The sequence below is a fragment of the Sinocyclocheilus anshuiensis genome, unplaced genomic scaffold (genome assembly GCF_001515605.1).
Source record: "Sinocyclocheilus anshuiensis isolate Anshui unplaced genomic scaffold, SAMN03320099.WGS_v1.1 scaffold830, whole genome shotgun sequence".
NCBI lineage: Eukaryota > Metazoa > Chordata > Actinopteri > Cypriniformes > Cyprinidae > Sinocyclocheilus > Sinocyclocheilus anshuiensis.
In genome coordinates this window covers 237,884-249,442 of record NW_015536504.1, presented here as the reverse complement: position 1 = coordinate 249,442, position 11,559 = coordinate 237,884, and the positions used below count along the sequence as shown (strand labels likewise).

The 11,559-nt window shown below is 39.7% G+C and overlaps 1 pseudogene; it reads right to left on the bottom strand.

Moving 5' to 3' along the window:
• Window positions 1-8,684: 8,684 nt before the first annotated feature.
• Window positions 8,685-11,219, bottom strand: LOC107690935 (E3 ubiquitin/ISG15 ligase TRIM25-like; annotated as a pseudogene).
• Between the last annotated feature and the right edge of the window lie 340 nt (window positions 11,220-11,559).

Genomic DNA, 11,559 nt, shown 5'->3' with positions numbered 1-11,559 from the left:
TGATTTGCTACAGACTTCTGGAATCACCTCTTTTAGGAGCTTAGATGGAATAGGGTCCAACATACATGTTGTTGGTTTAGATGATTTAACAAGTTTATACAATTCTTCCTCTCCTATAGTAAAGAATGAGTGGAATTGTTCCTCAGGGGATCTATAGCGCAATATCTGATACTGTAGCTGACGGCTGCATGGTTACAATTTAATCTCTAATAGTATTGATCTTGGAAGTCAGGGGCGTAATTTCCACTGGGGACAGGGGGGACATGTCCCCCCCACTTTTCAAAATCACGTTTGTGTCCCCCCCCCACTTTAAAATTAGTTTGTTATGATTTTGTTAACTGCACGCCATCATCGCCACGGAGGAGTAGGACCGAGCAGGGCACAGACGCGCGCGTCCGCGTCCAGGAACGTCGCGTGCACACTCTAACAATAGCTCACTGAAAGTTCTAATGAGCAGGTATCGCGGTTGCAGCACAGTCAGCGATGAGACGCCAGAAGCAGCAACAGATGACTTTAATGTCATCATGGATGAAAAGAAAGAAAGAAAGAAAGAAAGGAGATGTGAGTTGGTTGATTCAGTAAATTAGCTCAGGTCAGGATAATCATATTTTCTGTCTACAGCTGTTAATGTTAGCCTACGTTGACTGAGCTAAAGTTAACATACACTGTTGCTAGGTAACAGACTGTTGTTAGCTAAATATTTAATGTAGAACAGTGGTTCCCAAACTTGGGTACGCGAACAAAATGCTGAGTTTTGCGGTGTTTCGTGAACGAATCGTTCGCGAAAGTAATTGATTCATTTATAAATATCGCCACTTGCTTAGTTACTGAATGAACAAATGACTCGATGACTCACGCATTAAGACAGTGACTTACCGCCACCTACTGGCGGTTTTAATATTTAAAAGAATCACTTTTCAATTTGTTAAAATCATTGCATATTAATCTATTGAACTTTTTTTTTAACATTAATATTCTATTTATAAAGATAAAAAAAATGCATTGGAAAGTCAATTTAGGGGGCAAATATTGTCCTTTAATGGAAAAGGTGCAGTCTAAGAGAGGGGGTACGCAGAAATGCCTCAGGGGGTACTCCACTCTAAAAAGTCTGGGAACCACTGATGTGGATGTCCTGTGCAACAAGTGATTTATTTTATATTTTCATGTACAGCGGTTAGTTTGAAATAAAAGTTTATTTAACAGTGGAAATTGAGTCTCACATTATTTAAACATTATTCAAAACATTAATGGTGAACATTTTTGACTTTATAAAATGATTCTCTCAAGTCTTGGCAATCGGCCCCTATTAAACAATAAAGAAAGTAAGACATATTTTTCTTATACATAGTTTAGTAGCCTACTATTCTTTTTGGCAGAATTGATCATTAATCAACTTAAATTATTTCCTGGATTTTGTATCACCATAGTTCCTAAATGCATGTACATGCAGGAAATGGGATTCAAATCGAAAACATTTTCCCCCATTTTGTTTCCCCCCCCACTTCTCAAACCAAAGTTACACCCTTGTTGGAAGTAAAGTAGTTCATAAAGTCATTACTGCTGTGTTGTTGGGAAATGTCAATACCTGTTGATGCTTTATTTTTCGTTAATTTAGCCAATGTATTGAATAATTACCTGGGGATATGTTTGTTTTCTTCTAAAAGAGACAAATAGTAATCAGATCTAACAGTTTTTCATGCTTTTCTGTAGGGTAGGATACTTTCCCGCCATGCAGTACTCAATGCATTCTTTTTCATTAGCAACATGGATATTAAAATCACCAACAATTAAATATTTATCTGCAGCCAGCACTAACTCAGATAAAAAATCAGCAAATTATTTAATAAAGTCTGTATGGTGTCCTGGTGGCCTGTATACAGTAGCCAGTACAAACATTATAGAGGATTTATCATTAATACGTGTTTCTCTGGATAATGTTATATGAAGCACCATTACTTCAAACGAGTTATACTTGAAGCCCACCTTCTGAGAAATACTGAAAATATTGTTATAAATCGTAGCAACACCTCCGCCTTTACGTTTTGGACGCAACTCATGTTTATAACAGTAATCTTGGGGGGTAGACTCATTTAAAATAATGTAATCATCAGGTTTTAGCCAGGTTTCTGTCAAACAGAGCACATCTAGGTTATGATCAGTGATCATATCATTTACAAAAAGTGATTTCGTAGAAAGGGACCTGATATTCAATAAGCCAAGCTTTATAATTTGTTTCTCTGTATTATATACATTTTTTATTTGTTGAACATCAATTCAATTGTTACTCTTAAATTGGTTTGGACGTTTTTTTTGTATTGTCTAGATCGGGGAACAGACACAGTCTCTATAGTGTGATATCTAGGTAAAAGGGTCTCTATGTGCTGAGAATTAACTGACTTCTGTGATGTGAGGCGGCCAGCAGACGGTCGGTTTAGCCAGTCTGTCTGCACTAGCTGGACAGTAGCACTACAGATGGACTCGGTGGCTGCCTCTGGCTCCATGGTGGGACTGGGTCCAGCAACATTACAGAACACATCACATCACCTATCATGGATCTAGCAGGAATGCATCTCATCCTCCTGCACCAGAACGGGCACTCCCTCAAGGACAATGCCCATGAGTTTTTGCAACATTACAGAACAACTGACCAACTGTCATGGATCTAGCAAGAATGTATCTCATCCTCCTGCACCAGGGCAAATGCTACTTCAATGACCACACCCTTGATTTTTTGGACCTAGCATACTATACACACAATCCGGATGTTTTATTGGGGGGTATGTTGCTCAAGCTCTATCAGCCGTGGAGCTTGGGTCTCTGCTTACAATATCGGCTTGCCCCATCTCAGGGCAGACGAGACTGGTGTCCAGTGTGGTGGCGGACCCTCCGTTGATGTCGGCATGGGTGGCTGGCATCCCTAGCTCCTCTTACACCATGAGCTAGTTGCCCTTCTGGTTGCCATTTTGTGTGTTTGGGCAGTATGGCCGGCAGCAACCACTACTGAATCCTCTTAGGCAGTAGCGACCACTAAATAATCCCCTCAGGTGGCGGAGACCGCTACAGAATCTCCTGAGGATGCCACCTCTGAACCTTTCTTATTGCCCTGTCACGACCAAGGAGGCCGTGTCTGAGTTCTTCGTCTGTCCTGTTACGGCCAAGGAAACTGTCTCTGAACCCTCAGCTTGTCCTGACTCGACCATGGAGGCCGTCCCTGAACTCTCTGCCTGTCCTGTTACAGCAGGGGTCACCTAACTTGGTCCTGGAGGGCCGGTGTCCTGCAGAGTTTAGCTCCAACTTGCTTCAGCACACCTTCCTGGTAGTTTCAAGTAGGGATGTCCCGATAAGGTTTTTTGTGCCCCCGATCCGATCCGAGTCATTGAATATTGAGTATCTACCGATACCGAGTCCCAATCCAATACTTGTATATTCACAATATTACACAATATAATATATTGTTTTTGGTGCACAAGTGAAGTATGTTAAAGTTATTAAAATGAGTCCAATGTATAAAGAGTTGTGCAAAGAGTAAAAGTAATATACGTATGTATGTGTTTGTGTGTGTCTATGTGTGTGTATATATTTAAGATACACTCTATGTATGTACCTGCTCATACTTTACAAAGACATTGGTAGAATATGGGACTACTGATGTACACTTCTTGTACTTTATATATACAATAAGCAGAATAATTGCAACATAAAGGTAAAAAAAGTGGAGATATGATTAGAAAGCATGAGGTTTGCACTGTCAGAAAGCCAGTCTGTCAGTCCAATCCGAAGCAAGGCGCAATCCATAACGCGTTATTACAACAAAGTCTCATATAGTCTGACGGCAGATAAAAGTAAACGATAAATGAATGAGTGATCGGTACAAAAGTGTGCATCAAATACACTGAACTCGGAAGTTCAAACAGGCTAGAACAGACCTCACTGGTTCCTGCATGTCACACATTCACATTTCTTCTTTTGGTTTTAAGGGCAGCTGAACACGCACATTTTAGCGTCTTCTTTTCCTTTTTTAATGGCACTTTGCAAATCTACTGGAAGGCGCATACTGCCACCTACTGCACGTCACCAGAATGACAGCTGACATAAAATAAGAATCGGGCTTAGGAGAGCCGATACCGATCAGTTAAAAAAAATGCTTGATCGGCCCCGATCCCGATTCTTGAGATCGGCTCAGGACATCCCTAGTTTCAAGTATAACTAGTAAGACTTTGATTAGCTGGTTCAAGTGTGTTTAATTAGGCTTCCTGCTCTGCTGGCTCCACCTTGGCAGCCTAATCCGCCGGCTCCGCCCTGGTCTCCAGCTCAACTTTGGCCATCTGATCCACTGGCTCCGCCCTGGTCTCCAGCTCCACCCTGGCTGCATGATAAACTGGCTCCGCCCTAGTCTCCAGCTCCACCCTGGCTGAATGAACCACTGGCTCCGCCCTAGTCTCCAGCTCCACCCTACCCCACTCTGGTCAGCTGCTCCACCACAGTCTCCAGCCCCTCTTCCACTCCATGGGCCTGGCCCACCATCCCTCTCTTTGTTCCACCACTCTCCTGGACTTTTATAGATTTATGTTTTTTTTGGACTTGTTGCTTTAGAGAGTCTGGAATCCACTCCCTAAGTGTGTGTGGGTTTGGGGGGGTTATGGTTATATATGTTGTAATTCTTATATATTGGTCCCTTTTTTCTCCTGTGTATATAAAGCACTTGTGTTTCTCTTGTGCTTGGTCAAATGTTTGGTGTAATGCTCCTGTTCCTTGTTTGCTGTTTTATCTATTACATTCCTGTACTGAGATTCACATCTCTGCCTGCCTTCTCTGCCAGCAAAATTACACCTTTCACCCAAAGCAGCAACTTACCCCAAGAGTTTTACTTCAACTTTTCACAAAATAAAAATAATATTTCTCCTCACACAAATCAAGCATATAGCATTAGTTCTGGCAAGTCATGTGAGTCGAGCTTGCATCAGCTGACTCTCAGTTGATCCATATCTACATATAGGAATACAACGCCTATCACAGCATTCCTATATAATGTCTATTCAGTATTATTCAGCAGCTTTTTTGCTTGCTCAGGAGCAAATTACCTCCATTCCCAACTCCTTTCGCCAAAGTCAGAAAACTAACTTGGCTTGCTGATATTCCTCATTGAATCAGACTCCTTTTGTCTTGAAAATTGTTGTTCCACTTAAATATAATTAATAACATTAATGATATCTGCTTTGTGTTGTTTGTTTTACCCTAAGGAGACTTATTGCTGCTCTCTCTGCTCATTCATGATCAGTCAGGCTGCATGGATGGGCAGGGAGTTTTTGCCCAGAACAGAACCATACCGCCAATCCAAACTGTATTCTAAGTGTCAGTCATTTTGACGATAGTAGTCCTGACAGAAATATAATTTATGTCCACAAATTTCTCATTAACAGACATAAGAATGTTTAATAGCCAACATAAAACAAATTAGATCACATCAAAACTGTTTAAATGTAGTTCTCACAGTCACAAATACTGATAAATGTCAACTCAGACTCACACCTGTCACTGTTGTTTTTATATGTAATTTCCACATTTATTCTTATTCCACCATTACACTACAGTTAAAAGATGGGAAACAAACAATGTTTATTGGAAAAGGTTTAAAAAGTAACTAATCAGAAATTTAATGGATGTGGCAAGACCTTGCTTGAACGGCATACATAATCATGACTGATAAATGAGCAAGTATTGAGTAATACTAAAGTAAAACATGTATTTATTTATTTAATTATTTCTGGGAGCAAATTCCACATAGTTATTGTCAGTTCTGTTGAAATCATGCTAACATGCAAGGCGTGTAATATGTACACTGTAATCTGCATATGTCAGAATACTGGACATCTAATTTTGACTCAAAATTGTTACATTAAAAATAATATACAGTAAGTTCTTTTCTCAAATTTTATAACAGTAAGGCAAGGCAAGGCAAGTTTATTTATATAGCCCATTTCATAGACAATGGTAATTCAAAGTGCTTTACATAAAAGGAAGTAAAATAATCATAAAAAATAATCACAACAATAAAACAAGGAATGTATAAACTTTTAAAATTATAAAAAATGTATTTAAAATGAATTTAAAACAGTTAAAAATAGGAAATTATTATATATAAAATACAGTGCAATCAGTTCGGAGGTAGCACAGTGCTCAATCAATAAATGAACAGCTAAACAAATTAGTTTTGAGTCTAGATTTAAATGTGGCTAATGTTTTAGCACATCTAATCTTTCCTGGAAGCTGATTCCAACTGCAGGCAGCATAATAGCTAAAAGCGGACTCCCATTGTTTTGTGTGAACCCTTGGTATTTCTGACTCGATCCTAATGATCTGAATGGTCTGTTAGGTTTATATTCAGTGAGCATATCTGCAGTGTATTTAGGTCATATGCCATTGAGTGATTTATAAATGAGTAAAAGTACTTTAAAATAAATCCTAAATATAACTGGAAGCCAGTGTAAGGACCTGAGGACTGATGTGATATGCTCAGATTTTCTGGTTCTTGTCAGAATTCTGGCAGCAGCGTTCTGTATGAGCTGCAGCTGTCTAATTGTCTTCTTGGGAAGGCTGGTGAGGAGACCATTACAATAGTCCACCCTGCTGGTGATAAAGGCATGAACAAGTTTCTCCAAGTCTTGACTGGAAACAAAACATCTAATTCTTGCAATGTTTTTGAGATGATAGTATGCTGATTTAGTTACTGCTTTGACATGACTACTGAAACTAAGGTCTGTCTCCAGAATCACACCAAGATTCCTGACTTGATTTTTAGTTGTTTGACCCTTGGAGTCAAGGTATGCATTCACCTTGAGAACTTCATCTTTGTTTCCAAATGCAATGACTTCAGTTTTCTCCTTGTGTAAGTGAAGAAAGTTCTGGCACATCCAACTGTTAATTTCATCAATGCATTGGCAGAGGGAGTCAATGGGGCTGTAGTCATTTGGCGATGAGGCTAGGTAAATCTGGTTATCATCAGCATAGCTGTGATAGGCAATTTGGTTCTTTCTCATTATTTGACTCTGTGGGAGCATATACAGGCTAAACAAGACCGGTGCAAGAACTGAGCCTTGTGGGACTCCGCATGTCATGGACGTCCACTTAGACTTATATTCTCCTATACTTACATAATAACCTCTCCATTCTAAGTATGACTTGAACCATTTGAGTACCATCCCAGAAAGCCCGACCCAGTTTTCCAGTCTCTCTAGAAGTATGTTATGATCGACAGTGTCAAACGCAGCACTAAGATCTAGTAAAAAGTCCCAGAAAGAAGTGAGGCGTTCACCACTTCTAAGAGATCTGCTTCTAAACAGTTAAGCACCCTTTTGAAAAAAATACGTGGGAAGTGTGTCAAAATAGCAGGTTGACGATTTAAGGTGCTGCACTATTTCTTCCAAAATGTTGCTATCAGTTGCTTCAAAAACAGACATAGTAACTTCTTTTTGAAATTGCGGTCAAATCTGTCTGACCTCTGCATAACTTGAGGATGTGCTAACCGCCTTTCTGATATTTTTGATCTTCCCGCTCAGCTTTTCTGCATTGTCTTTTCATACTCTGAACTGCTGTTGATTTTCTACAAGGTGCTTTTTTTCTGCCAGTTTTCTTACTGACTTTTAAAGGAGCAATATCATCAATAACATTCTTAACTTTTGAATTAAAGGAATCAAGGAGAAGATCAACAGAGTCTGCAGAAATGCTTGGTGTTAAAGATATAGTCTCCATAAATATCAAACTAGTGTTTTTACCGTTAATGCATCTCTTTCTGACAGAGACAGATCTAGATTCAATGGTAGCAGAGATCAATATATCAAAGAAAATATAGAAGTGATCAGATGGTGCTGCATCCTTAATAACAATGGATGAAATGTTTAGACCTCTACCGATGATTAAATCTAGAGTATGTCCACGATTGTGTGTGGGTTCATGCACATGCTGAAACAGTTCAAAAGTGTTTAAAACAGTCATCATTTCTTTTGTAGTTTTGATTTCTGCATTACCTATGTGAATATTAAAATCCCCTGCAATAGCAAAACAGTCAAACTCTGAGGAAATCATTTAACAGAACATAACAGTTCTGTGAACTCTTCAACAAAGGCTGGAGAGTATTTTGGAGGCCTGTAAATAATGATAAACAGAATGCGTAGAGCACCTTTCAGCACAATCCCTAGATATTCAAAAGGCAAGTACTGACCAAATGACACTTGCTTGCATTGATAGACATCTTTAAATAGAGCAGCTACACCTCCACCTCTCCTAACAGTCCTGCAAACACTCATGAAAGTAAAGTTAGGAGGGGCTGTTTCATTGAGGACCATTGCACTGCAGCTGTCTTCTAGCCATGTTTCATTTAGAAACATAAAATCCAGGTTGTTTGTGGTTATTAACTCATTGATCAGAAATGATTTATTTTTTAGTGAGCGAATGTTTAAAAATGCTAACTTGATGGCGCTACTTTGTGCCTTTACAGCAATCTTAGTTTGATGCATAACAGGCCGCAGATTAGATGGGTCAGCCGTACGGCTTGAGAAGGCCTTAGACTTTCTATCATGTGATAAAACAGAAATAGAGAACAGTAAGACACAAAAATATTATATTACACAAATATGTCCAGTAAAAACCCAGTGTGTCCAGTATACTAATTGTTTAGAATGAGGAAGCTATATCAGTTGAAAATCACACAGTTTCATTGATGATTTATAACCAACCACAAATCCAGGATAGAGTGGCTGAGTGAATGTGGTCTGGACTGTGTGGATGGGGTTCATTGTGTCAGAGACGCTGTAGAAGGACAGAGTTCCTGCACTGTGATCCACATACACTCGTATTCTCCTGCAGCTGGAGGGAACAGGGAGTTCAGTCTCTTTGTTATTGTGCCAGAATGAGAAACTGGAGGGAGAGCAGGACAAACTCCAGGACTGATCATTACATCCAAACACACACTCCTTACCAGATCCCTTCCTGCTGATGGTCTTATATGACACTGATATACCCACACCAACATTCCCACTCCACTCAAGCTCCCAGTAACAGAATCCACACAAATTTTCTCTACAAAGAACCTGAAAACATATATCAAATCTGTCTGGATGATCAGGATACGGCTGGGTTGTGTCAGTGTAAGTCACCACTCTGTTCTTCCCAGTGAGACGGAGGAGTTTATGTGCAGTGTTTGGATCCAGAGTGAGCTGATGGGAATCTGATGATACTGTGTAATGATTTTTAATTGTTTTGTTAGACATTGATTGTAGCTTAACACTTCCTTGTTTATATTCAGTGTATTTGATCTATTAAATAGGCATTACTTCTGGTTTAGATATTAGATTGAAAATATTGTAAGAATTTTTTTAACATTTTTTTTAAGTATATTGTTTGGTATAATTTGGTTTACTCATTGGTGAGTCTGATATTTTTCACAAAATAATTAAGAATTGGAAATTAGAAAGTAAACGTTTTGTAATTGTGTTTGTTTTATTAGTTACTTACATTGTAGGAAGTCCTCACTGGTCCTAGAACCAATGTCAATGTGAGTGACTGTGGGAATCAACAGACATAAAGTAAAACAGAGGTAAACCTAAAAGACTATACCTAAAGACTGTTTTCAGAGAGCAGATGAATCTTTACCCAGTATCTTTTTCATCTCCTCTGTGCAGAAATCCTCCAGTTTCTGTGTCAGCTGACAGACAGATTCTCTCACATCATCCAATGAAAAGAGGAAACTGAGAGAGATGTTTTCTGTAGATTCAGGAAAAGCTGAGAGAGACTGAAGACTCTGCAGAAAAACAATACAAATGACTCAAAGACCTCATTATCTCACACTGTCCCCAATAACCTGCACTACAGTTGGGTTACCTGCAGGAAATGTATGTGATCGTCTGTGTGTGAAAGCTGCTCCAGCTCAGAGTTTCTCTTCTTCAGATCTTCAATCTCCTGCTCCAGTCGCTCCATTTGTCCTTCAGCTCGACTCACTGCAGTCTTTTCCTGATCTCTGATCCGCTGTGTCACCTCAGAGCGGCTTCTCTCAATGGAGCGGATGAGCTCAGTAAAGATCCTCTCACTGTCCTCCACTGCTGTCTGTGCAGAGCGCTGTTAGACACACATCACAATCAGCTCTTACTGCTTCCTCACAGTGGCTTCAGTGGGACTGAAAGAGGAGAGTCAAACTGAGTCTCAAACTTCTCTTCTTCTCCAAACTCACCTTATGAGACTCCACAGCCTCTCTCAGCTGCTCAAGATCTTTCTGTCTCTGCTGGATTCTCTGCTGGAGTTTTCTCAGTGTCTCCTTTAAATGCCTCTGTAGGACAAACAGATAACAGCAAACATGATAAATATTATATAAAATAATATCATTTATCATAAGCAAGTTCTGAGATCCATGTGAATTTCGATTGCATATAGATTTAAGATACACAAGAAACAATGACCATTGGTGATATGACAAAGTTGAGCAAAGATCAACTTATATTCAAATGTACAGAGACACAATGTTGCAATTACCAGTGGGTGTGGAGCTGAAATGATCCATTCACATTGTGATGTGGTTATATAATGCCAAGGAGGAACACTTGTGTAATTTCAGTTCATACCTCTTTCTCTGTCCTCTCTGCTGCAGTTGATACAGTCGCATGGTTTTTATGTTCATCCTTTGCGCACAACATGCAAATGTATTGCTGGTCAGTACGACAGAAAACCTCCAGAAGCTTCTCATGTTGATGGCAGATCATCTGCTGCAGTCGTCCAGTGGCATCAGTCACTTTGTGTCTCTTTCCTGAGCGAAACTCCTCATGACGCTCAAAGTGAGTTTGACAGTAAGACTCCAGACACACCAGACAGGACTTGATGGCTTTGTGTTTTCTTCCAGTACAGATGTCACACTCCACGTCTCCAGATCCAGCAGGAACAGCAGCTTTTAGTTTGGACTTCTTCAAAAGTCCAAACTTCTTCAGTTTCTCCACCACTTCAGCCAGCATGGTGGTTTTAGCTAAAGCAGGTCTTGGACTGAAGGTCTGTCTGCACTGAGGGCAGCTGTAGACTCTCTTCTGATCCTCTTGATCCCAGCAGTCTGTAATGCAGCTCTTACAGTAACTGTGTCCACAGGGAATGGTCACTGGATCATTTAGTAGATCCAAACACAATGGGCAGATTAACTGCTCCTCTGAAACACAGGCTTGAGCCATTTTACTGCATGTACGCATTAATACAGAGACACATACAACAGCTAAAGTTCTGTGTTCCCTCAGTGAGTTTCAGGTTTTATGAGTTTCCTGGTTTCATGTTTGTGAAAAGTGTGCCATACAGGTGTGTCTGTTAATCTATAAACTCATATGCTAAATTTCACTAGGTCTCAAACTTAAACTTAGAATTAGTAAGAATCCAAAGCTGACATAAAATAGGGTAACAAAAAAGCAAAAAAAAAATGAAGTGATACTGCAACTATTTACCATATTGTACTGCAGTACTGAAAACTATAAGCAGAATTGCTGTTCCTGTATTCCCACAGACACCCCACACTTGGCAGGATGGTCCCAAGTATGC